The sequence below is a fragment of the Ambystoma mexicanum genome, chromosome 5p (genome assembly GCF_040938575.1).
Source record: "Ambystoma mexicanum isolate Mex_15411 chromosome 5p, UKY_AmexF1_1, whole genome shotgun sequence".
Classification (NCBI taxonomy): domain Eukaryota; kingdom Metazoa; phylum Chordata; class Amphibia; order Caudata; family Ambystomatidae; genus Ambystoma; species Ambystoma mexicanum.
In genome coordinates, this window is record NC_090930.1 from 474,145,751 (window position 1) to 474,170,667 (window position 24,917).

Genomic DNA, 24,917 nt, shown 5'->3' on the forward strand with positions numbered 1-24,917 from the left:
ACCCTGGACTGCCTTATCAAATGTGGGGCTAATGCCCGGGAAGTTCCACAATGGTACCTCCGGATCATATGGGGTCGTAATGGCCAATCTCTTATATATCCTGGCCCATGCACGTGGCGCCCACAGGATCATATCTGCACGTGTCCTTACGATTAGGGTCAAACATGACAGCTCGCAAGTCTGAGGGAAATGCCGCAAATCTTTCCAGGGTGATGTGTAGTGCCGTGTCCTCTGGATCAAACCAGTGTCTCGCGAAGTGTGTCTGTGATGTTAGATAGTAAAGTTCAAAGTCTGGTGCAGCAATCCCACCTTTTACAAAGGGTTCTGTCATTTTGGACCATTTCAACCTGGGCATTTTCCCTCCCCATACAAATGTAGTGGCAAGCATATTGAGTTTCGTGAAAAATGTTCTGCCTGGCCAAATCGGTATATTGCAAAAAAGGTATAGGAGTTTGGGTAGCACTACCATCTTAAGTAACGCTATTCGCCCATATAGGGATAGAGGGAGCCTGTTCCAGACTTGTAATTTAATAGTCAGGGATTGTAGGAGTTCGCCATGATTTTCTGAGAGCAGTGTACTCCCATCCCTGGATACCATAATCCCCAAGTAACGAATGTGTGTTGGTGACCATTTGAATCCCTGTGTATCTGACATATCTCTAGTTTTAGGTGTAATCGGAAACAGTTCTGACTTAGAGACATTAACCCTGTACCCCGAGTATTCAGATGACCTCTTGACCTCAGCCATAATTGGCGCTAGATTTACCTCCGGGTTCCTAATATATAGTAGGGTGTCATCTGCATATAAGGAAATGATTTGTGGTCTCCCTGTCATGCGAAGACATCTACATACATGGTTTTGACGGACGTATTCAGCCATGGGTTCTATTGTAAGTGCAAAAAGGATTGGGGAGAAAGGGCAGCCCTGCCTGGTGCCCCTACCCAGGTGAAACAGGGATGACATGGTTTGGTTTGTTAGTACCTTTGCACCCGGGCAAGTATACAACAACCTGACACAGCTAACGAAATATCCTCCCAACCCAAATCTCTCCAGGACCTGAAACAGATAGACCCAGGAGACAGAGTAAAAAGCTTTCTAAGCATCAAGGGACACCGCCACCGCATCCGCCGCTGGGTCTATCTGAGTCATTACTCCAAAGAGTCTGCGCAGATTAAGAGCAGTGGACCTTGTTGGTATAAAGCCAGCCTGGTCGGGATGTACCAATATAGGCATATAAGGCAGGAGCCTGGTAGCTAGGACCTTAGTGAATATCTTTGCATCGGTATTAATGAGTGAGAGGGGTCTATAAGACCCCATGTCCTGTGGGGGTCTACGGGGCTTAAGAAGGACCATTATCACTGCCTCTCGCATAGTGTCTGGAAGTATGCCGTGCTCCATTGCCTCTTCCCATACTTTCAGTAAGACCAGGGCTAGTATATCATGATATTCTTTATATAATTCGGCACCTAGGCCGTCAGGACCCGGGGCTTTACTTGATGTTAATGCTTTCATTGCCTCTGTAATTTCCTCTAGTGATATGGGGGTGTCTAGTATCAATCGTGTCTCCGGGGTCAGGGTTGGGAGATCAATCACGTCTAGATATTCCACTATTTCTTCATTAGTTTTGGGGTCTTTATTAGCATGTAGTGATTTATAGAATGCAGCAAACATATCGTTAATTTCTTGGTCCCCACTGACTATGTCACCACTAGGTGTCTGGATTGTCGCTATAGGGGGATGGCGTGTTTGGCCTTAAGCATCCGGGCTAGGAATCTCCCTGCCTTGTTACTCTCCCCGTATCTACGAGCCTGGGCCGGGGCAGCCATGTATTGTACCTCCCTCGCAGCAAGTTTATTAAATTCTGCCAGTGTAGTGTGAATATCTAGTAGGGCCTCTTTACTGTGTGCACAGGTGTATTCGAACTCTAGGAGTTCAAGTTTGGCCTCCATTAAATCCAACTCCTGCCTAACCGCCATCAATAGACCTGTAGTTTTGGCCATAATTGCACCCCGCACCCATACCTTAAATGTTTCCCACAGTGTAGTGCACCAGTTTACCGACCCTTCGTTTAGTTGGAAAAAATCCTCTATTTCAGTGCGCAGTGCTTCACAAACGTTAGGGACTCTAAGTAGCACATGGGGCATTTTCCAGCGTCTAGCCCTCCGGGCTGCCTCACCGACACACAAGGTAATTGTCACAGGGGAGTGATCTGAGAGGGTACGGGGGTACATGTCACAGTGCTGGACCATATTAGTGAGCGTGGAGCTGATAAGCCAATAATCAGTTTGAGAGTCAGAATCATGAACCGATGAATAAAAGGTAAAGCTCTGTTCTTGGGGATGTAGTTCTCGCCAAATATCACCCATGGCCATCTGTTGCATTATTTGTCGTATTGCTAATGCGGTTTTGGTCAAGGTTCTATGAGAAGTTGTAGACCTGTCAAGGGTCGTGTCGAGTATCGTGTGAAAATCACCTCCCCAGATCACTGCCGCATCATCAGCGTCAACCACCAAATTATATATAGCATTATAGAATTCAGGGTCATCAATGTTGGGGCTATACGTATTAACTATGACCATCTTCCGTCCCGCCAGCTCGCCCCATATTACCACATATCTCCCTTGAGTGTCCGTTTTTGCGTGCTGTACACGGAAGCCCAGATTTGGATGTATCAGGGTCATAACCCCTCTGGATTGGGAGGAGTACTCGATATAGTATCGCAATGCACCCCATCTAGGAAGAAAATTGGAACAGACCTGCCCCAGTGCGTGAGTTTCTTGCAGTAACACTACCTGGGGATTATGTCTAGTTATGTATGCTGCGATTTTCCTGGCCTTAATCGGGTTGTTAAGTCCCCGGATATTCCATGAAAGAAGTTTAGCAGTTACCCCCCTGTCCCTCAGTACCATGGTATTCCTATGACTATCAATGTGTGAAGTGAATCGCTCACGCCACCAGCCTTAACATTTGTACCCAATGCAACCAGTCTCTGCGTTTTGAAACTCATGCCAACCGTGGCATAACTTTGTACCCTGCCCCCACCCCCGCCCGCACCATCAACCCCAACCCGATGATGTAACCCAATCCCCATAACCTGTGGAACTTTCCTGAGGGTCGCTAGTTGCATTCGCAGGGCCTCCTTCAGCAGAGGCTCACAACCCCACCTCAACAAACAATATCAATTGGAGCCGTTGCTCTCAGGAGAGACGTCCTCACAGCTAAGTAGCTAAGTATGTTTCCGTAAGTCCATGTCAATCGGCTGAATCCGGGACTTCATCTCCCGGTCTTGCTGGCCCGTTCCAATCTCGCGGATGGGGATGGACGCCTCAATGTACATTATGGCCTCCGCCGGGGTCTCAAAGAAATGCGATCTGCCACCATGTTGAATCCGTAGTTTCTCCGGGAAGATGAGGGCGTACGGGACATGTCGCAATCTCAGGAGCTTTTGGCCTGTTCGTAGGATCTGCGTTGCATTTGGACGCTGGTTGAAAAAATAAATGTGGACTCTGCTTCCTTCATACTGTAGGGAGCCTTTTTCCCTTGAAAGTTTCAGGATCGCATCCCTGTCCCTATAGTTCAGGAGGCGCGCAATATTCATGCGCGGTGGCACGCCAGGTTTGGGTGTCGGCACTAGCGTGCAAGTGGCTAGAGAAGGATTCCGTGTCTAGAAGAGTTTTCAAAAGGGCCTCAACTTGTCACTCCATGGGACCCTTACAGAAGGATTCCGGAATGCTGACAATGCGGATATTGTTTCTTCTAGATCGAGATTCCAGGGCATCGCATTTTGCTTGAGTCTTACGCAGTTCCCCTTTCAGCTGTGCTATGTCTCAACCGTGTTGCGTCAGGATATCTTCATTTGTGCTGATTCTGTTCTCAGCTTCCGTAATGCGAGTGCTCTCCTTGTCCACTCCAGCCTTAAGGGAGCTGATAGTTGAAACAATGCCGTCCAACTTTACGTTCACTGCAAGGAAGCCATTCTGCACCATGGTCATTAGGCGGTCTTCTCTGTCACCCTGTTCAATCTCAGCAGGATTGTCGTCCCCCATGTTTATGGCGGCCGGCGTCCCCTGGGGTTGGGAGCTGGCATAGGAGTCCATTGGGCCAGTCTTTTTCACGCCCGTGCCTTTCTTCTCATTACGGCCCATGGGTCACCCGTGCGGAGCAAGGGTCGATGACTCGAGTCAGGCCCGCCGTCCGCACAGGATAAGCACTGTCTCTGGGTGACAGCCAGTGTAAAAAGGATGTTATAGAACTTGTACTCCGTGACACAGCCGTTTTCTCTGGGTCCGCACGGCTCTACCTCCCTCATCTGCACTTGCAACGTCGGGCAAGGGTTCGCTCGGCGAAAGGCCCGGTGCAGGAGTCGGCCGTGGCCTTACGTGAAAAGATGGTGCGCCGACCCAGTTGTTATCTGGGAGGCGGGCCGGAGCATGATGTCTGCCCACACGGTTTGATCCCAGGCCCGTGTCGCAGGGCTGGCTGCAGTGTTCAGCGCTGCTCCCCCTCGCAGCCTTGTGCTGATGACGGCACCTCGGTCTGGCGTAGGATTCTTCTGGAGCCCTGGGCGGGCCGCGGTCCACTGGAGAAGCCGTTAGTTTGAAACAGTCTGCAAACTCCCCCACGCCTCTGCGGTTCCGAACAGGATCTGCACACAATGTTCAGTAGGAGTACGGGAAACGGACGGTGTAGTAGTTTCTTCCCTGCGCGGCTCCAAAAAGGATTCATTTGTATAAAGGATGTTCGTGGGATCGGAGCGCTCCGATCAGGCGGCCATCTTAGTTGCGCGCAACAGCGCCCCCCACCGAACAGGGGTCTTTTAAGATAGAGGGATCGGCTACATCTCCTGGCCCTGGGTCGACATCAGTGAGGTCAGAGTGAACATGGAAAGGTGAATTCAGTTCTGCAGCAGTGTTACCCTCCGTCTCGGTATGTGGCACATCCAAAGGCAGGTTGACATATAATTCTCTAGGAGACACGACAGTAGCTTTCTTGCAGGGAATGTTTTCAGGACGAATAGGTAGGTTGTAGCCAATCAGTTTGTTATGCAGCATGTTTAGGGATGTAGCTTGAGTGGAAGACCTGAGATCACATACTTCAAATAGCTTGGTTAGTGTATAAATGCTTGTTTTTATAGCCGTAAGGGCTGAATCAAGCACCGGGTTTGTAATGGATGGAAATCCAAACAAAGGTCGCAGAATGGGTTTAGTAAATTAGGCGACCATAGATGATTCAGGTTCTGCAGGTGAAATAATGTCATTTGGGGCATCCGTGGGATATAGTTCAGGCGAGTTTGAAAGTCTGTAGCGACTGACACTCCGAGGCTGGGGATGAGTGATGGTGAGTTGGCATTCATCTTGTAGCAGAATGGGGATTTGCGTAGAGTGGGAGTTGGGTAGGATGAGAGGTCCAGTCAGATTTTGCATTCTGGCATTTAGTTTAGATGCAAATAGTTTGGCTTCTTCTGGATTGGGCGGGAGTCTGACTACTTAGGAGTATAACATGGGGGCTGCAAGGGGTCCAGGGACTGAGTATGAGCAGTGACTCAGAGCTCATGAGAGTGTTCAGGAAGGTAGCTTGGAGTATGAAAAGAGTTGGTGTCAACGGGTAACATAGTCGAAGAGGTACATCCTTGCATTGTAGTATCTGAGAGCAAGGGAATTGTCTCACTAACTGTTTCGACAGGTAGAATAGCCGATCTACTGGATTTTGTTTGTATGGAGTCACTAGATATGCTAGTAATCTCCATGGGCACCCCGTGGGACACCTCGTTAAAAACAAGGATGTTTTGAATATCTGGTTTGGCCACGCAGGGTTTGGAAGAAACTGAGGCCAGAGAAATGAATTGCAAACCAGGTGATTTCAATGAAGGTAAGCATTGGCCAAAATGGGGGAGGTTGCGGCATGCCTGCTGTTAGCCGAATCATGTGCAGGGTGAGCAGGCATGCCGAGGCTGAAAGGCACTTCAGGGACAGAGCAGTGAATAGCTGTGTGTGACAACAATTCAACGTGCCGGGAACGAGTTGAAGCAACCAGGTCTGGATAAAGTATGCAGGGAGTACAACCGAGAACTGCACTGCTGCACCGCCGCTCAGTGGTCAGCAATCAGTACTCAGCTAGTACTCCCGCTAGGTGCACGCGCACTGGTGTGTATGGCGACTCAATTTGCAGTCATCAGAGGATGTTGGCCGTGGCTACAAGAGCTAAACAAAAAAGAATAATATTAGGATTCCAGGTAGGTTGATAGTTGGATAAAGTTAGCAGTTATGATCCAATATAAAAGATAATATACCGAGAATATTCAGATGGGAAGAGTTGATGGTATAGTTGAGGATTTGAATCCGTAGCGCGTGGATGCAGCATCGTGAGCAGACGAGCGGTAAGTACTCAGCTAGCACTCCCGCTAGGTGCGCAGGTGCTGGTATGCATGGCGGCTCAATTTGTAGTTTTCAGAGGATGGTGGCCGTGGCTACAAGAGCTAAACAAAAAGGAATAATATTAGGATTCCAGGTAGGTTGATAGTTGGATAAAGTTAGCGGTTAAGGTCCAGTGTATTAGATAATATACCCAGAATATTCAGATGGGAAGAGTTGATGGTATAGTTGAGGACTTGAATCCGTAGTGTGTGGCTACAGTGTTCGGAGCAGACAAGCAGTCAGTACTCAGCTAGTACCCCCGCTAGGTGCGTATGCATATTAATGATATTGTTGGACTATATTATATGATGTGGCATTTATAACGCGCCTGTACACAAGTGTTTCTAGGCGCGACAAGACAAGGAGTGGGAAACAAAGGAGTACAAAATAACAATCTTACAATGCCTTGTGTCATTCACATCGCGCAAGTGTGGGGACGAGGGAAGCAGAGAAGTGCCAGGGGGCAGGGGAAGGGGGAAGTGCAGTTAACTCACAAGTGCAGCCAACTGGTATCTCATAAGTGCAGTGAGAAAGGACTGTAGGATTTCAGATACAGACCCTTAAGTGCTGGGCAGCCCGGAGGCAGTACGAGGGCAACTGGACATGCAGGAGCCTGGGCCTGAGTTCAGAAGGTGACTATGTGGCCAGTGCGCAGAGCAGTCAGGTGCATCAGCAAGGGAGATGAAGAGAGAAAGTGGAAGCAAAAAAGGAAGGTCTTGAATTTCTTCCGGAACCGGAGGTGGCTCTGCTCAAGTTTGAGAGAGGGAGGGAGGCTGTTCCAGAGGGAGGAAGCGTCTGACCCTCAGAGAGTTGGAGGTGGATGAGCGGAGAGCTCGAGAAGGAAGATGTTTTGGAAGAGAAAGTTGGAGGTAGTGCAGTCCCAGGCCCCAGAAAGTCTTGTGGACGATGCAGAGGGTCTTGACCTTGAATCGTGCAGCCACGGGGAGCCAGTGAAGAGATTTCAGAGCTGGAGAGATACAATCCCTGTGCTGTCATGCAGTCCTGTTCTGGATAAGTTGTAAAGGTCAAAGAGTAAAGGTTGGAAGATTTAGAAAGAGGCTGTTACAATAGTCCAGCCTACAGGGGACCAGAGCTCTGGAGACAGTGAGCTTCTGGGGGAAAGTGAGAAAAGGAAGTATACCTCTGAGGAGGTGCAGCTAATAGTTTGACTTCTTAGAGACATCAGAGACGTGAGGAGAGAAGGAGCGGTTGGAGTCAAAGATGACACCAAGGTTCTTAGCCTCACAGGAAGAAGCATGAAGTTGGCCCTGGGTGGGCAGCCAGAGAGAGAGAGAGGAAAGGAGGGAGCGGGTGTCCCATTGAGGAGGAACTCAGTCTTACTGGCATTAAGGCAGAGATAATTGGAGGAACACCATTCCTGAATTGCGGCCAGACAGTCTGGTATGTGAGAAGAAGCAGAGGTGGCTGAGGGGAGCATGAAAGAGAGCTGAGTGTCAGCCGCGTAACATTGAAAATTGGTGCAGAAAGTAGCGATGCGGTGGCCAAGTGGTGCCAAGTAGTGGTTGAAGAGCCAGGGAGAGAGATTAGACCCTTGGGGAACACCTCAAGTAGAGTGAGAGATAGAAGAGAGGAAATACCCCAGTTGAACCTGAGATGGTTGGTGAGAAAGGAGGTCAACCAGGCCAGGGCCTGATCAGTAATACCTAGCTTGTCATGAATGTGATTGAGTAGGATGGCATGGTTGACCATGTCAAAAGCAGAAGATAGATTGAGTTTAATGAGGACAGAAGGGAGATTAAAGTCAAGATTGGAGTGCTTCACGGATGTTCAGGTGAGCAGTGTCCATGCTTCAGGCAGCTCTTGAGCCAGACTGGTGTTCATGAAGGCAACCAACAGATTCAGTATGTAGATTAAGCTTGGAGATGGCCAGCTTTTTCAAAAGTTTGCCCAGAAAAGGAGTTATGGAGATCGGGCGATAGTTAGCCGGAGACGAAGGATCGGCCAAGGGCTTCTTTAGAAGGGGGTACACAAGAGAGTTCTTAAGGTGGAGGGTAAAGTTCCAGTGGCAAAGGAGTGATTGCAGAAATTGGCCAAGGCTGGAGCAACGGTGTCAATGTGGTCCTTGATGGTTCAGGATGAGCAGGGGAGCACCTTTTCTTTGCCAAGACTTTCATAAATTGGACTTGTCTAGAAACATTGCCACGGGTGAATAGGGGAAAGGAGTAAAAAGGAAGAGGAGAGAAAGCCTCAGACGAGCCAGGAGTGGTAGAGGAGGAGGAAGTGGAGGTGGAGAAAGAGAGGGTGGACAGGATATCCTGAGATTTAGTAGTGAAATGAGGGGCCAAGGCCTTGTAGAGTGCCTGGGAGGGAACTGGAGAGGTAGAGACTGCAGCAGCATTGGCCAGCTCCTTGCAAATTTTTAAATGTTTGGCCAAGTTGTTGGATGCTGCAGAGATGCAGGCCTGGATATAGGCTCTCTTCTTAGAGAGGACAGAGAGTCTGTACTGCGTGCGCCCGATGCCCTCCACTTTCTCTCTGCTGCCCTACACTTGCGTTTAAGGGCAGCGAGGTCGGAATCGTACCAAGAGGTGCACATGGGTTTGGGCTCAAGAGGATCCTCATGACAGTGGCAAGGAGATCCAGAGTGTTAGAGATAGAGAGAAGTTAGAGAGGGCTGTGTCAGGGTGTGAGTCAGTCAAAGGTGCAGGAGGAGGAGAGAGAGTAGTGGAGAAAGCCTTAACAGACACACGCTTCATGGGTGGGATGACCGAGAAGGTAGGCGGCAGGGGCTGGAGTCGGCTTGACCTGCGTGAAGAGAGAGAGAGAGAGATGGGAAGAAAGGAGAAAGTGATCACTCCAAGAGAGAGGAGTGGTGAGAGGGTTAGAGAAGTGGAGGTCTGAGTAGATCGGAACATTCAAAAACACATAGAAACACGTTATGGGATATCATGGATGACATGCAGGTATTTACCACAGGCAGTAAAAATACAGGTGGTAATGATATATTTTAGCAATAATCCTCAATTATGAAAGTGTTTTCCAGGTGGTAACGCCCCTTGACCCAAGTCAATAACCTTTAGAGAGTAGCAAGGGTTTTTAACGAGGCCCATGGGAAGTTACTGCCAGGTAACATTGGGGGAAGATGGGTGTTAATGCTATTGGAACCCAGGGGTTAACTGTCATGATACTAAGGGCAGGTGTTTCTTAAAAATAAAAAAAATGGCTGTTGCAAACACACAGCCTGTGGAGTCAGTCACTTTTATGAAAGAAGAAAAACAGCTGTCAAGCAAAAGGAAAGCAGGCTTTAGACTTGAGCCCTCTTTCATGTCCAAACGGAAAGCAGGCTTTAGACTTGAGCCCTCTTTCATGTCCAACATAGTATGCCGTGGCATGGAGTTTGAAGCGGCAGCCGGAAGGGAATGAGGGGGCTATGGCAGAGGGGCATCTCCAGAAGGTACGTAGAAGTGGGTGGAGGTAAGTTGCCGGGAGGTGGTGAAGAGGTGGATGGTGCGAGGACATGGGAAAGGAGAGGTAGTGAAGTCGGGCCAAGGGCGAACAGTGCATCTCAGGGGACAGGGCAGATAGCCCCATGGAACGTGATTGTAATAGTTGATACAGCCCATATTCTGGAGCAGTTGATTGGCTTCCCAATATTTCCTTGGTGGTAATTACATTTCAGGGACTGGGAAGTAACTCCTAAAGCCGAACCCATTCCTCCATCATGACATGTTTGTATACTGCTCAGCCCAGCAGCTAGTTATGGATGATTCCTTCATCAATAACGGCTGGTTTTATTTTTGGCACTTACCCATAGCTGGCTAAATTGTATTCTGTCATGCGGATTGCTGGCAGTACTACTTGTGCTAGCTATATTTTTTGCCACCGTCAGCAGTATTTGCTGTCTCTAATAACCCGGTGGGATTTACCAAGCGACATTGTTTTTCCCGTTTTCTGATGTAAATTTCATTAAAAGCCGGAACTAATGTACAGTTGCCACCAGTTGCCACCAGCGGCAATCGTACCACCGAGTTTGTAATATGGACCCACGGGTGATAGAATGTCAAGTTGGAATTATCCTGGATGCTCAGCTAACAAAAAACAATTAATCTTCGGCTGATGGGCTCAGCAACGTCGGGTCCATGTTCAATTTTTATGGGATTTAAAAGTGGAAATGAAATATCTATGAATCACTGGCAACTCATACAATTGCAAAGGGCAATGCTTAGAAAAAGGGAGACTTGTTATTTTCTTGTAATGCTGTGCCTTCAAATCTAAAGTGTGATGTTTTTCTGCCACCAAATCTGTAATTACAATAAAATACATAGCAGAGACAAGAAAAAGATAGTTGACTGGCAGTTCAATCATTCGACGTGTGAGGCCCCGAGCTCTACCCAGCAATAATACCGTGGAAAGGAACAGAAAAGCTGTGAACAACGATGCAACTTAAAAAAATAAATAAAAAAAAAAAATAATCCGACTAAATGAGTGTCTCTCTACCAGTCCAACTGGCACTGCAGCTATTTGTTTGCTGTGTTGTCTGAACAGGGTAAACGCAATTGTCTCGTTAGATTATGGACACTATTATCTGTAATGACCGTATTTTATTTCTGCAAAAAAAAAAATAAAAAAAAATAAACAGCGTTCAGGGGTTGTTTTGATTGAGTGCCGGGAGCGCTCTGTTTACACAAGTCAAACTTTTGAAGACAGCTTTAAAATATATTGGGCTCGATTGACAACACGTGTTTTACAGCGGCGCTATCTATCCCATTGACAAACGCTTTGTTAATCACGCCATTCTTCCCAGACATCCCATTTGTTAACAGAAACGGTGTAAGCAAGTTCCCACTCGTCCACACCAACCAAAATAAGGGAGGAAACCAAAGTGCACGAAGAACCACGCTTTATTTACTCCTGGCGGCCGGAACAAGGTCAACAGATATTCTCAACTACTTCCTGGAAGCCTAGGGGTACTACACTATAACATATTGCATCGTCGTATTCATAACAAAATATTCACAAGCTACAATTGGTTGTTAAAATAGAATCACCCGTATTAGTGTATACAGTACATCTTCTATTTGGCTAATCGTTATATTTGAGTCGCCCAAAGTCCCTCCTACTATGCAAGACAACATATCCCCCAGTCTCCTTCACAACAGAACGTGTGTCGCTCTTTTTATTATTCAATACAACACGTTGCTCACCATGCAGATCCAGGCGAAGCAGGTGAGCGAAAGCAGACATGAGACCCTCCTGGGCTCACTACTAACACTTCAAGCATTGTTCTCCTCCACCCCCCAGCCCCACTTGGCACCCATTTTGCCCCCGAAAACCCTTCCCCACTCTCTCTTCCTTACTCCCGGCCTCCCGCCTACCATCCCGCACCCCGGCTCTGATTGGTGACTATTTACTATCCTGTTTTTGTTGCCGTAATTCGGCACAACTCGCTGCTCACCATGCAGATCCAGGCGAAGCAGGTGAGCGCAAGCAAACATGAGACCCTCCTGGGTTCACTACTAATGCTTCAGGCGTTGTTCTCCTCCACCCCCCAGCCCCACTTGGCTCCAATTTTGCCCCCAAAACCCCTTCCCTGCTCTCTCTTCCTTACTCCCGGCCTCCTGCCTACCATCCCGCCCCTCGGCTCTGATTGGCGACTATTTGCCGTCCTGTTTTTGTTGCCGTAATTCGGCACAACATGCTGCTCGCCATGCAGATCCAGGCGAAGCAGGTGAGCGCAAGCAGACATGAGACCCTCCTGGGCTCAATACTAACGCTTCAGGCGTTGTTCTCCTCCACTCCCCAGCCCCACTCGGCACCCATTTTGCCCCTGAAACTCCTTCCCCACTCTCTGGTCCTTACTCCCGGCCTCCCGCCTACCATCCCGCCCCCCGGGTCTGATCGGTGACTATTCACCATCCTGTTTTTGTTGCCATAACTCGGCACAACACAGTGCTCGCCTTGCAGATCCAGGCGAAGCAGGTGAGCGCAAGCAGACATGAGACCTTCCTGGGCTCACTACTAATGCTTCAAGTGTTGTTCTCCTCCACCCCCCAGTTGCACTTGGCACCCATTTTGCCCCAAAACCCCTTCCCCGCTCTCTCTTCCTTACGCCCGGCCTCCCACCTAACATCCCGCCCCCCGGCCCTGATTGGCGACCAACTTGCGTTCCCGTTTACTGGGCTTGGCTGTTCCTCCAGATCCAGCCCCCTCTTGTGATTGGCTGACTCACTCCTCTTAACCTACCAGCCCAGTGCAGCCCTCTGCCCGACAGCCCCCACGGCTAAGGGTGGCTCCTACAGTGGAGGCTGCAAACAGTGTCTGCAGGTGTCCGCAGGGTAGGCCAATGAAACCAGCAGCTAAGAGACACCAACAAAAACTGTAAGTGTGGCATGGGTGGAGTGTAGAGCAATTACTCTACACCAGAAAGCCCCCGCCACTCTACCTTACCTTCCCTTCCCATAACATAGACTGCCATAGACTTACCCCATGCATACTTAGAAAGTTGTGTGACCACCAGCTGGATAGCAACCATGACAGTGTTTGAAATGTTGCTTTGCACTGCATCCTAACATACTAGTCAATGTTAACAAGTGTCACACCTGGAGGGAATTGTGGATGCTAGCCTGCGTCTCATCTAGATAGGCTTGTGAATGTCGGCATCTGCCTACTTGGATGGAATTAGGAAGGTTTAGCATACACCACACTTGATAGAACTCTAATTGAAATGTTAGAAATGTGAATGTTGGCATCCGCCGCACTTAGAATTCCTAGCTCTGCCTCACATCTAGATGGGATTATGAGTATTAGCAAGCAGCATACTTAGATGAAACTTTACATTTTAGCATATGCCACACCTAGATGGAACTCGAATGTTAGCATGTGCCACACTTAGAATTGAGAACTTTAGCCTGTGCCGTATCTAGACAGAATTGTGAATGTTGCAATATGCCACACCTGGATGGAACTTGAATGTTAGCATGTGCCACACTTAGAATTGAGAACATTAGCCTGCGCCGTATTTGGACAGAGTTGTGAATCTTCGCATGTGCCACACTTAGACGTAACTCCTAACTTTGGCCTGCGTTGCATCTTGTCAGAGTTGTGAATGTTAGCATATGCCGCACCTGGATGGAGCTCGAATGTTAGCATGTGCCACACTTAGAATTGAGAACATTGGCAGGTGCTGTATCTAGACAGAATTTAGAATGTTAGCATATGCCACACCTGGATGGAATTCGAATGTTAGCATGTGCCACACTTAGAATTGAGAACATTGGCCTGTGCTGTATCTAGACAGAATTGAGAATGTTAGCATATGCCACACCTGGATGGAATTCAAATGTTAGCATGTGCCACACTTAGAATTGAGAACATTAGCCTGCGCTGTATCCAGACAGAGTTGTGAATGTTAGCGTGTTCCACACTTAGACGTAATTCCTAACTTTGGCCTGCGCCGTATCTAGACAGAATTGTGAATGTTAGCATATGCCACACCTATATGGAACTTGAATGTTAGCATGTGCCACACTTAGACGGATTTCCTAACTTGGCCTTGCGTCACATCTAGATAATATTGTGAAGGTTAGCGAGTGCCACACCTAGACGGAATTATGAAGATTGAAGCTGCCAACAGTACACCACTCCTCTCACTATCCTACGCCCTCTTCACCTTACTAACCCATCCCACCTTCTAATTTACTGATCCTCCAGAGCGCCTGGTGACCAATTCGGTTGGTGACAGTCTGCTATATAAGTACTGTTAACATAACATATTCATTTAAATTTAAACTAACCGAAAACAGGAGCACAGCGGCCTCTTCGCTATCCAGTTATCTTGTACATGGGGGACAAATTGTAAGAGTAGTCTAACAAAACATAATCCTTAAACTCTGAGGGAGTGGCTGATAGGACCAATCATTTCCCCAGGAAGCCTGTAGGATCAACAAGCAGATATGCAGCAGTCCGCCAGATGTGGTGCACATGGTTTCTTCTTGAACTGGGCCTCTGTGGTTCCCTACCTGGTGAAAGGAAGGGCACCCTGTCACCCACTACCTATCTCAACGAGACTTGTGTGTGTCCCTCAGGCATATCACTCACTTTTAGACCAGCATACAGGTAGTCAAACTGCTGGCTGCAGACAATCAAAATATTGACTGGAGATATTAGTGCTTTGGGGTCATGCCCCATTAGCATAGGTTATGCCACTATGCTAATGTGGCCACTAGGTCTAAGGAATTGTTGAGATGACTGGAAATGTGGGAGGAGGTTACCCACCAGGTAAGTATTAGCTAAGGTATTCACTTTTATATTGCATGGGGTTTTACCACCATGGGGACCCCGAATTTCCATCTAATTATGCCAGGGATAGGAGAATGGAATCTCCTTGATGGGTGCTGTCTCATTCGAGCTTATGAACCAATGACTGACTTCCTACACCCCTCTCAACCATTCCATCCACTTTAATCTATGTCTGCAGCCCAACATGAAGGATTTGAGTCTGGCAGTGGAGTGGTTGAAATTGAGAGGCAACCTTTTATTCCAGCAACAGCCCATGGCAAGCCTACCTCCTGCCTGTTTCTTTTTGGTGATTATCTCACATTTGGCTGGTAGAGATTTAATAGAACCTAGAACTTATGAGACCATAAGAGGAACATCTTTTCCAGCAGATGTCAACTGTACTATGAATTCCACCAAAAGAAGAGAGGCAATCAGGAAGGGCAGTTAGATGTTTAACATGATCTGTCTGCACTTCGGCCACACACCTGACCAGCAACCTACAAATACTGAGGTAAACCAAGACCTTTACATAGCATTGGCTGAAATAATGACTGAATGCAAGTATGGTTGGTGGGATGTGTAAGAAAAAACAAACACAATTCAATATTATCAAAAGAGCGTGCACTTATAGTTAGTATAAAGGTGGCTATATGTAAAAAAAAAGGACTGATTTGATAGCTCTAAAACGTTTAGGGTGGAAATCGGAGCATGTGGGAAAATATTCCCAATTAGTCTCCAATAGGAAGTGAACATCAGGTGCTATAATAAAGATGCAATGCTACAAAACATTTCATTTTCATGGCAATTGAAAAATATTTAAATTATCTTCTAAGTGGCCTGATGAGTCTTTTTTATTGGGTATAATCATCTTGGCGGGCAGATAAATTGCCTTTGGCAGTGGGCAGATAACTTCATTGTGCACTGCTTCTATCATTGATATGCTGATGTCACTCTAAAAATAATCAATAATATTAATCAGTTATTTTATTCTGTTAAGAAGAGCAAAAACAAACTGATTTCAGTATGCCAACTTTGACTACTACCTGAAATGGCTGTGCAAATTAGTATAATTCTTCACAGAACTTAGTAGACCAAATATTTAGCTTAGCATGTCTTACTGCCCCAATGCATGCACTTAAAGGTTACATTAATGTCATCAGCATTAAAACATCGTAGCTCAATAGGAAAATGCAGCCACTCACCCTAGTTCTGCTCCTCATAATTCTGTCCGTGACTTTGCTAAACGATGTGCTCGTGCTCTCAAGTCAAGGTGGTGCATGGATGGACTGACCTAACCTTACAAACAACCCCAGCAGAGCAGCCTCTGCCAGGTCCTGAAAGAGAATGGATAAACCTGTTAGACTGAATTGTAAGGCAGATATAGGTCAGTTTCTGAAATTCACAGGTGAAAAGATCAAATGACAGAGGCGATAGTGATCACATTTTGGTACATCAGCCTCTTTCTTTATTGTCCAATTCATATGGAAAAGTTAACATTGAAGGGGTTCTTCCTGCAATTGCAGCAAATTCAAGAGTCTTCCTCAACATCTTCAAATTTAGAAGGAAAAACAAGAGTGGGTTGCATGCTTTGAACATATAACATTTGACTTTCTGGACAGATGTGGAAGTCATTTTCAAGATAAAATGCTTGCCATGGGCCCCTCTAAATAGGTAAATTGTGGGAAATATGTATTAAACGGTTAATTATAAAGATGTTGAATGCCATGGGATTTCGAAATAGAGCTGAATGACACGTGAAATGTTAGGATAGAAAAGGCTATCTGCACCAACACTTCTCCCACTAGAAGCTGTGTGCATTCAGAACTATGCGGTATTGCCATCTGGCAAAGGTGCAAAGCCCGACCTTTTCGATTGTTATGAAATTATATAATTATGCAGGTAATTCCATCTCTGAAAGGATAATCTGCTGATCAGGCTCCACTTTCATAAACTCCATTCCTAAAGCATAGTATGTATCTGTGCCCTGCTGCACCAGTATCCTATCAGTGTTACAGAGCAGGTTCATAGGTAAAAGCTGCCTATTTGACTGCTGAAGCAACAGCCCTGTCTCTGCAGTGTGGGGGGTGCATTTAAGATATGTACTCTCGTACCAAAACTCTGATGATCATAAATATCCCATGATGGTGGCAGGATAAACTCTAAAAGTAAAGCTGTGCCTGAGTTTGGGCATAGTGCATGGCACTACTTATGATCATAGCCCCACCACATCCTAATTGATATCACACATGTGTCAGCTCCTGTGAGTCAGCTCTGCTTATGATCATAGCCCCACCACATCCTAATTGATATCACACATGTGTCAGCTCCTGTGAGTCAGCTCTGCTGTGGAAGGTGATGTGCATTCTGCTCAGTCAGTGTAGACTGTCAAATGACAGGACAGGAACCCAGGTGACCAGGCCTTTTCTTTGATCTCTGTGTGAGTGCAGGTAACACCCTCCACCAGAGACAGCCACACAGCAGGCAGCTGTCCTGGTTCCAGGCATCAAAGGACTACACCCATTCAAAAGGAGTAGCCTCCTACAAGGGTGCTGCATATATTAAGGCCTTTGTTCTTAGTGAGAAGGGGAGGGGCCAGATTATAGTAGGCAGGAGTGATCTGGGCAATGGAAGGACACCTTCAGCATTTTGTTTCTCTCTATGCCTCGTTCCTGTTCCCTTCACTTCCTCTCGAGCAAAGCACATTGGATGTGGCATCAGAAGGGCAAAGGCCACTATTTTCAAGAGCAGGGATTGGACTATTGAAGCAGCCTGGCTTTAGTCCAATTACATGTGGACTTTTGCCTTTAAAAGGAGAAGCCTCCCAACCCTTCCTCATATCCTTTCAAATCCTTACAGTACTCGCAGATTAGCTCTGGAAGAACCCTCTGGACTTCCTTCGTGAAAGTTGTACTTTCCAAAGCCCTCAGCCTGAGGTGAACAAGGAGCAGGAGGAAGGTCTGTCCCCTACCCTCTCCCAGTGCACATCATGAGTGACTTCTACAGTGGACCAGGACCTACCACTTTGCACCGGAATCTCCTAAAGCTGGGAGAGCAGAGGCTGAACGAAAGCATCCTATACTTGAGCCCCCATAAGTGGGCCTTACAGCAACTGGAGGGCCAGACCAGCCAAGAGTCCCTATTCTACCGCACCAAACCAGTTGTTCTGTGTTCACCGCACATTGAATGAGAGGGAAGGCACTGGTGCTGGCTTTTGCCCTCCTCCACCAATCCGAAGTATTGCTTGCACTTCTAACCAGCTCACAATGCTGCATCGTGCCTTAGCTAAGCTCCTCACCTGCTAGGCCCCAAGTAACTTCTCAACGCAGGGACCCAATCCGAATCACTGGTGAGTCACACACCGATTCTGACCGGGGTTTCAACCATGGCACAACCGAGCTAGCCCTTGAATGGCTGCCTCATCAACCTTCACGTTGACGCAACCAAGATCCTCACTTCTACAACCACCGCCCACTGACTGGAGCATCACTCATTGACCTCTCTGAGGGGGCGTAAGCCGGACTCAAACTGGTCAGCCTTGAAGTGATTCTTGGACCGTGACAACCTGAATCATTGATAGCCTCGCTTTGACCGTGCAGAGCAACTGCATTCACCCCTACTTGACATCCTCTTGCCACTTGGCCCAACACGATCAAATGTGCCCAAACATTTGATCAACTCGCATCAACATTCAACATTTGACACCGCGCCTGACTCCATAAACCCATCAAAAACTGAATCTAGGTACTGTTGACCCTGAACTGTCCCCTTCGGTTCACTTGGGCCCTGCAGACTGGTTAAGCCACGATTGCTCTGGTTTTGATCATCAACATATCCTTTTTGTGGCTAGCAACATACCTACCACCCCTGCTACATGCTCAGAGTGCTACATTCCTCAGTCTGTTGCATCTTCTCTGTTCTTCCTGAGGTTTTAATTAAAGTGTATATATTCTTATAGAATCTTGATTGGACATTCCCTGTAAATTGAACATGATTGAACTGTGTTGTTTGGGTCACTACTGGTTCACCTTCTAAGCCCCTCCTAAGGATATAGCCTTCACTCGACCCACGTTACCACTAAAGGCGTACAGGGTATATCTCTTAACTTTCAGTGTTTTTTATTTAGAAGTGTGATGAATGAATGGCCCATTTTACCCCTACTCCTTCTTGTACTCCTGCAGAGCAGTATCCAATTTATCACAAGAACAAACACCAACATGTGTATGGCACTCTGACAATACAATATTTTTATAAAGATGCATGCGTAAAGAAAACACAACTTTGATTTGTAGTTACAACACGATTGTTATTTGGATTTGTACTGCACAAAGCTGTCATTTGCATGGTCTTCATGTGCTCTGGTAATCTGAAAGGGAGAGGGTGGATATGGTTAGTTGGGAGCAGAGGGAAAGGTAAGATTGCAGTGCTTTTGTGTTGAGATTTCCGATCAGAAGTACCATGAGCTCTGCATGCTTGAACTGTCTAGGTGTGAAGTGTAGAAGGCACCACAGGCTTAATGTCCAAAGGGGTAGTGTTGTGCCTGTAGTGGGTGTGTGTTGGCCAAGTGCTGAGCATGTCAGTTGTAGTTAGAGATGTAAGTTTGTGATGTGTGAAGTATGTGGAGAGGGTATTTTATTTTTGGAGAGATGTGTGCAAGTGGATGGTTTGCATATGTGTGGTGACTAAGGTCGACAGAAATTGAGGCTTAGTCACAAGATGGAGGGTGTTCTTCAGGCTCACGCAGAGCTTTCAAATATTGCTCTCACTGTTGGTAGCATTGTGTTGAGAGGTGTTTGACTTTGATGGTTGATGCGTGAAGATGTCCAGTTTTGAGGATTACATTTTCTGAGAGCTAGGGAAGGTGTTCACTTAAGGATTGTGACCAAACTGTTGTTTTCTTCCACAATGCTCATCAAGGTCTCATACCACTTTAACAATCCAGTAAGAACAGATCCCGAAAAGACAATATTACTGGCTTTAAGGACAAAACAACATGTTTGTTCAGACTGGCCTATAATGGCACAACCGGCATAGACATATTTTCTTACAGTGACATCATTAATGACATTGAGGGCAAAGTAACATACATTTTATGAAGTGCTGATGCTTGCATACCTCAACACAGCGAGCGTACATGCGCATCTGTTCGTATATTGCCATTATTACTGTCATTAAGTGTAAAACAAAATGAGTGTTTGAATTTGCCGATACTGGCATTCCTAGCCTGCATTTGCATGTTTTCTTTCAGAGGAATTTGTATTAATATTATGGGCAAACTAACATGAGCATTATTAATATGTGGGGTACTGGTTTATATGAGAATGCTGACATGTATTGGAACTGGCACTTTCATCCTCCTCTATCGCAACTATGCACCCTCCCGCTACCACCTCTGCCCACTCTCTGGCCTCTCTGCCACTTCTGCTGGGTGTACCCCAATCCTGTAGTCCATCCCTATGTAGTCCTATCTCTATCTCTCCTGGCATCTCTCTGAATGTGGCCATGATCTACAAGCCACTTGGCCAGGTTGCCCTCTTGTTCTCAGAGTGGGCTGACCTCACCTCTTCTCTCCTTGCCTCTACCTCTCGACTTCTCATCCTCGGAGACCTCAATATCCAACCGGATGCTTCTGATACCTCCACTGGGCTCTTCTGCAACGTCTGCGACACCCTCTCTCTCTCTCCATTGTACACTCTGGTCCGACACACTCTTTTGGACACACATTGGAGGTTCGCGTCTCCTCAGACATCCCCCTCTCTAACCCACTCACCACTCCTCTCTCCTAGGGTGACCACTTTCTACTTTCCTCTCACCTGAAACTCTCAGTCCCTCAGGCAAAGCCCACCCTAGCACTGCCACCAACCTTCTCGGTCATTTGGACCGTTTGTCAGTGGATGCCTTTGCCTCTACTTTCTCTGCTCCTCCTACTCCTGTGGCAGACACACTCTGACACAGCCCTCTCTAGCCTGCATCTTTCAATCGTCAAGACTCTGGACATCCTTGCGCCTGTCATGAAAATCTGTGGATGCCTAGCTCCAAGTGTAAATCTTGGTATGACTTCGACCTCGCTGTCCTGAAACGCAAGTGCAGGGTGGCTGAGAGGAAGTGGAAGGCTTCGGGCACATCCTCTGACAAACTGGCCTGCCGCCTGCTCCAAAGGCAATACAGACTCTCTGTCCTGTCCAAGAATAGAGTCCAAATCCAAGCCTGCATCTCTGCAGCCTCTAACAACACAGCAAACTCTTTGAAATCTGAAAGGAGTTGGCCAATGCTTCTGCAGTTGCCACCGCTCCTATTCCATCCCAGGCCCTCTGCACGGCTCTGGCTTCTCACTTCACCGTTAAAAACCAAGACATTCTGTCCTTGCTCTTCTCTTCCTCTCCCAATACCTTCATAGTCCCCTCTCTGGCCACCTATCCCTCTCCTCTTCCTTTCTCCTCATTCTCTCTGACAGCACCTAACAATGTTTCTAGACAAGTTCAATCTATGAAAGTGTGGTCCAAACATGTGCTCTCCTGCTCCTCCAGAACCATAAAGGACCACATTGACACCCTTGCTCCAGGGTTGGCTGATTTCTGCAATCAATCTTTCGCCACTGGATCTTCCCCTCTCTCCTCAAGCACTCCCTTGTGCACTTCCTCCTGAAAAAAGCCTTCTGTTGAGCCTACCTGTCTGTCAAACTATCGGCCAATCTCTATCACTCCTTTCCTGGGCACACTCCTACCAGTTGCACCTTCTCAGACCCCGGTTCTCTCTAGGCTAGAATACTGTCACAGCCTATTTCTCAATCCACCTTCCTCTACTCTTTGCCCTCTGCAACTAATCCAGAACAGGACTGCAAGACTTATCCTTGGCCTAAGCCCAGGGACTGTATCTCTCTAGCCCTGAAATCCCTCCACTGGCTCCCAGTGGCTGCAAGGATCAAGTTCAAGGCCCTCTGCATCGTCCACAATGCTTTCTGCGGTTGAGGCTTGCACTATATCCAACTCTCTCTTCCAAAATACCTTCCTTCTCAAGCCCTTCATTCCAACTCTCTGAGGGTCAGACTCTTCTCCAGGCAGAGAATGGAGGGTAGATCTCTCTCCTCTACAGTTGCTTCCCTCTGGAATGGCCTCCCTGACACTCTCAAACTTGAGCCGGTCCACCTGAAGTTCCAGAAGCAGCCCAAGACCTTCCTTTTCTCCTCTGCTGTCTTTCTCTCCATCCCCTGCTGACCTACCTGTTTGCTGTGCTGACTGGTTGCTCGGCTGCCCTCATAATCTCACTGGGTAGCAGGCTACTTCATGATCAGTCTCCTCTGCACTGCCTCTGGGCCTACCGTGCAGTTCGGGGCTTTAACTGTAACCTGTACAGCCCCCTGCCTCCTTGCACGTTCCCAGAGCCGCACTGCCCTGGCTGCACTTACTCAAAGTAATGCTGCCCTGATTGCACTTCCCCTTCCCTCTCCCTTCCCTCTGCATGCAATACTGCCATATACTGGCACAGGCAGCATAGTGTAGTCTTAGCAAAATGGAAATATTGATGTTAATGGGGCACAGCCATCATGAATATGCCTTCTTACACTAGCAGAATACTGGCCTATAGCTTGAGTAGATGCATGTTCCAAAAGATAAAGTCTTAGTTTCAATGGTGATTACAAGCAACGTTCTGTGCAGCAATGTTGTTCATTTGTAATATGTAAACAACTTCAGCAGCAGCAACATCCTCCCCAGCAGCCTCCTGCAGATCTGAGAAATCCTCAATAGTTCATGCAAGTACCTTTACCATGACCAAATCTTACTCCTCCTCCACAATTATAAGTAGAAGAGTGGGCAGCAGAACTCTTCTAAAAAGTCTCCTCTGGTAAACTGCAGCATCTGCCATGCTGTAATTGCAGGGGATAGCAGCATGTCAGCTCAGGAGCGGTCTGATGCAACGGTGCAACACCGAGAGAAATACCACACCAGCATCTGGAAGGCACCCTTGAGGAAAGCCTCTCCTCCCAGTAGGGCAAGGGGGAACAGTAGCCACTTTACTTTTCCTTACTGCCTTCCCTGTTTCATCTCCAAGTTCCCTTCTGCCTCCTGTCTACTTATACCGTTATGTTTAGTTTTAAAAATGACTTTAAAAGTTTATAATATCCTCAAAATATAAAACTTCAAAAAAAACAAAAAAACACACACATTATTTTTCTGAGAGACCAGAATAATTTTAAACCTGGGCAGGCAACTGTACATTCAGCCCAGTGAAATAAAAGGTAGGAATATACAGATTTCTTTTTTTTGAGTGACCACACAAGAAGAACAGTCAAGAATACATGAATGTGATTGTCAGGCAGAGAACCAAACATTCTGTCAGTGAAGTAAAGGTGGAAACATGCACATGTAATTTTTTTTTTTCTGTGAGACCACACACGTGTGCATCCCAGAACACCCAAATTCTATTTTAGTCAGGGAAACCTGCATTCAATACAATTAGGTGGGAATAGGCTCAACGACTTAAATTGCCGGCTTAAAGAAGTAGCCTCCAATCGTAGGCTGCTTGTATTACCTTCTATAGCCTATCTCAGATCTACAGGAAGTGTGATGCCCTGTTAAAGGCCCAGCTCACTCTCTGATCCTTTTTCCATTTTGTTAGGCTGCGAGAGGAGGGACAGAGCTGGTCCACAGGTGGTGCATTCTGCCCTTTTGTTTGACATTAGGACATTTTAAACAATGGAGTCCACTGCAGTCCACATTCCTTTTGTTTGTGCACTTTTCATTTTTCTCTGGGCGCGCCTCGATAGTTTGATTTACGAGCTCTAGTTCCTAAATTTTAAAATTCAATTTCATTGTTTAGTTACCTCCATTTGTGTAAAGGAGGAGAATTGCATACTAGTGCCATGGAAAGTGACATCCTGTCGGAGGAGGAGGTCCCTTTCTCCACACAGGAGTAGGAGAATTCCCTCATGATGGAGGAGGAGGAGGGGGTTGGGGAAATCGCCCTTTTGTTGGCCTCGGTTCGTGTAACATCACTGTGTTCCCAATTAATGGGCTGAGGCATTGGGGCAATCTCCAAAAAAGGAGACGGAGAGGAAGAAGAGGCAGTATCATTTGAGGAGTCCCCCTTCAGCATGCGAGAGGGGAAAACAGTGTTGTGGTGGTGGAGCAGTGAGGCTTGATGAAGTTTAAGGCAGGAAGATTACACAGTTATGTTTATGCAGGAGGAGGGGTACATTGCTGCAAGCTCCATGGACATGTATTTAGAAATGATTAATGCCTTGTTTGGGCCGATGGAATAGGAGTGGGAAGTGGTCTCAACCCTGCATAGTGAGGGTCCATTTGGAGTGGAGGTCCTAGAGGAGCCTCAGTTTGGGGAGAAGTCTTCGGAGGAGCACCAGCCTCTAGCAGTGCCACGGGAGTTACTGCATCTCTCTGAGATAGAGGAGGAGCGGGAGCAGGTAGTTGAGTATTTCCGTGAGCATGCCAGTACAGAAGGGACAAGGCAGGCACAGAAGTCCCTGGTGTGACATGCTGGTGAAAAGAACTCACAGCCCTTATGATCCTGGGTATAGCCGTACTTTGAGCTGCCACAAGTTAGACGGTCAAGGTTGAGGAGCATGTGGTTATCTGTGTGGAGGATGGCTGCTGTAAGAGAATGAAGCAGAGAAGCAGAAGCAGCAGCTGTTCCCTTAGCATTACAACCATGAAGAATCACATCCACCAGCAGCATGAAGATATTTTCATGGTGCATGACCCCCCCTCAGCCCACCAGTGACTAGTATGCCACACAACCAACTAAGAGTGGTCATAATATGTGGGCTAGCACCTCCCAGGGCCCGGGTGCATCCACACATTGTTGAATTCACCATGTAAAGGAGTGGGTGACCACTGTACCTGCCAACAATACACAATCCTCACTAGTGGCACCCGGGTATGGTGGCACCAGAAGCCATGTGTTGTAGGTGCCTCCACAAGGACCGGTTGGAGGCAAAATGCTTCTGGTAGTGCCAGCACCCCTATTTTGGCAGAATCCACATGAATTGTTCATGAGGCATGACAGCACATTCTGCTAGCATTACCTAATGCCCACTGGTCAAGGCTAGCTAGAACCTGCACCAATGGATGCAGCTTCTGAGAGCCATGTGCTGCATTGCTATCCTTACCTTCAGTAGGTAGCTGTGGGGGAATGAGGCAGTCATGGGGGAGTGACTCTCAGGGAGGATCTTCACATGCAGGAGAGGCTTAATAATTTGGGACAACATGAGGATGAGGACTTCTGGATGGTTATAACAACAGTAGGATGGTGAT

The 24,917-nt window shown here is 47.3% G+C and overlaps 1 protein-coding gene across 6 annotated transcripts in view; it reads right to left on the bottom strand.

Moving 5' to 3' along the window:
• The window catches only part of HTR2C (5-hydroxytryptamine receptor 2C), a 4,576,123-nt gene that overhangs the window by 1,656,608 nt on the left and 2,894,598 nt on the right, over positions 1-24,917 (bottom strand). For all 6 annotated transcript variants that reach the window (XM_069612886.1, XM_069612885.1, XM_069612883.1 and 3 more), the window contains one exon: positions 15,855-15,986. The gene's annotated coding sequence lies outside the window, so the exon portion shown is untranslated. The remainder of the gene's footprint in view (positions 1-15,854; positions 15,987-24,917) is intronic.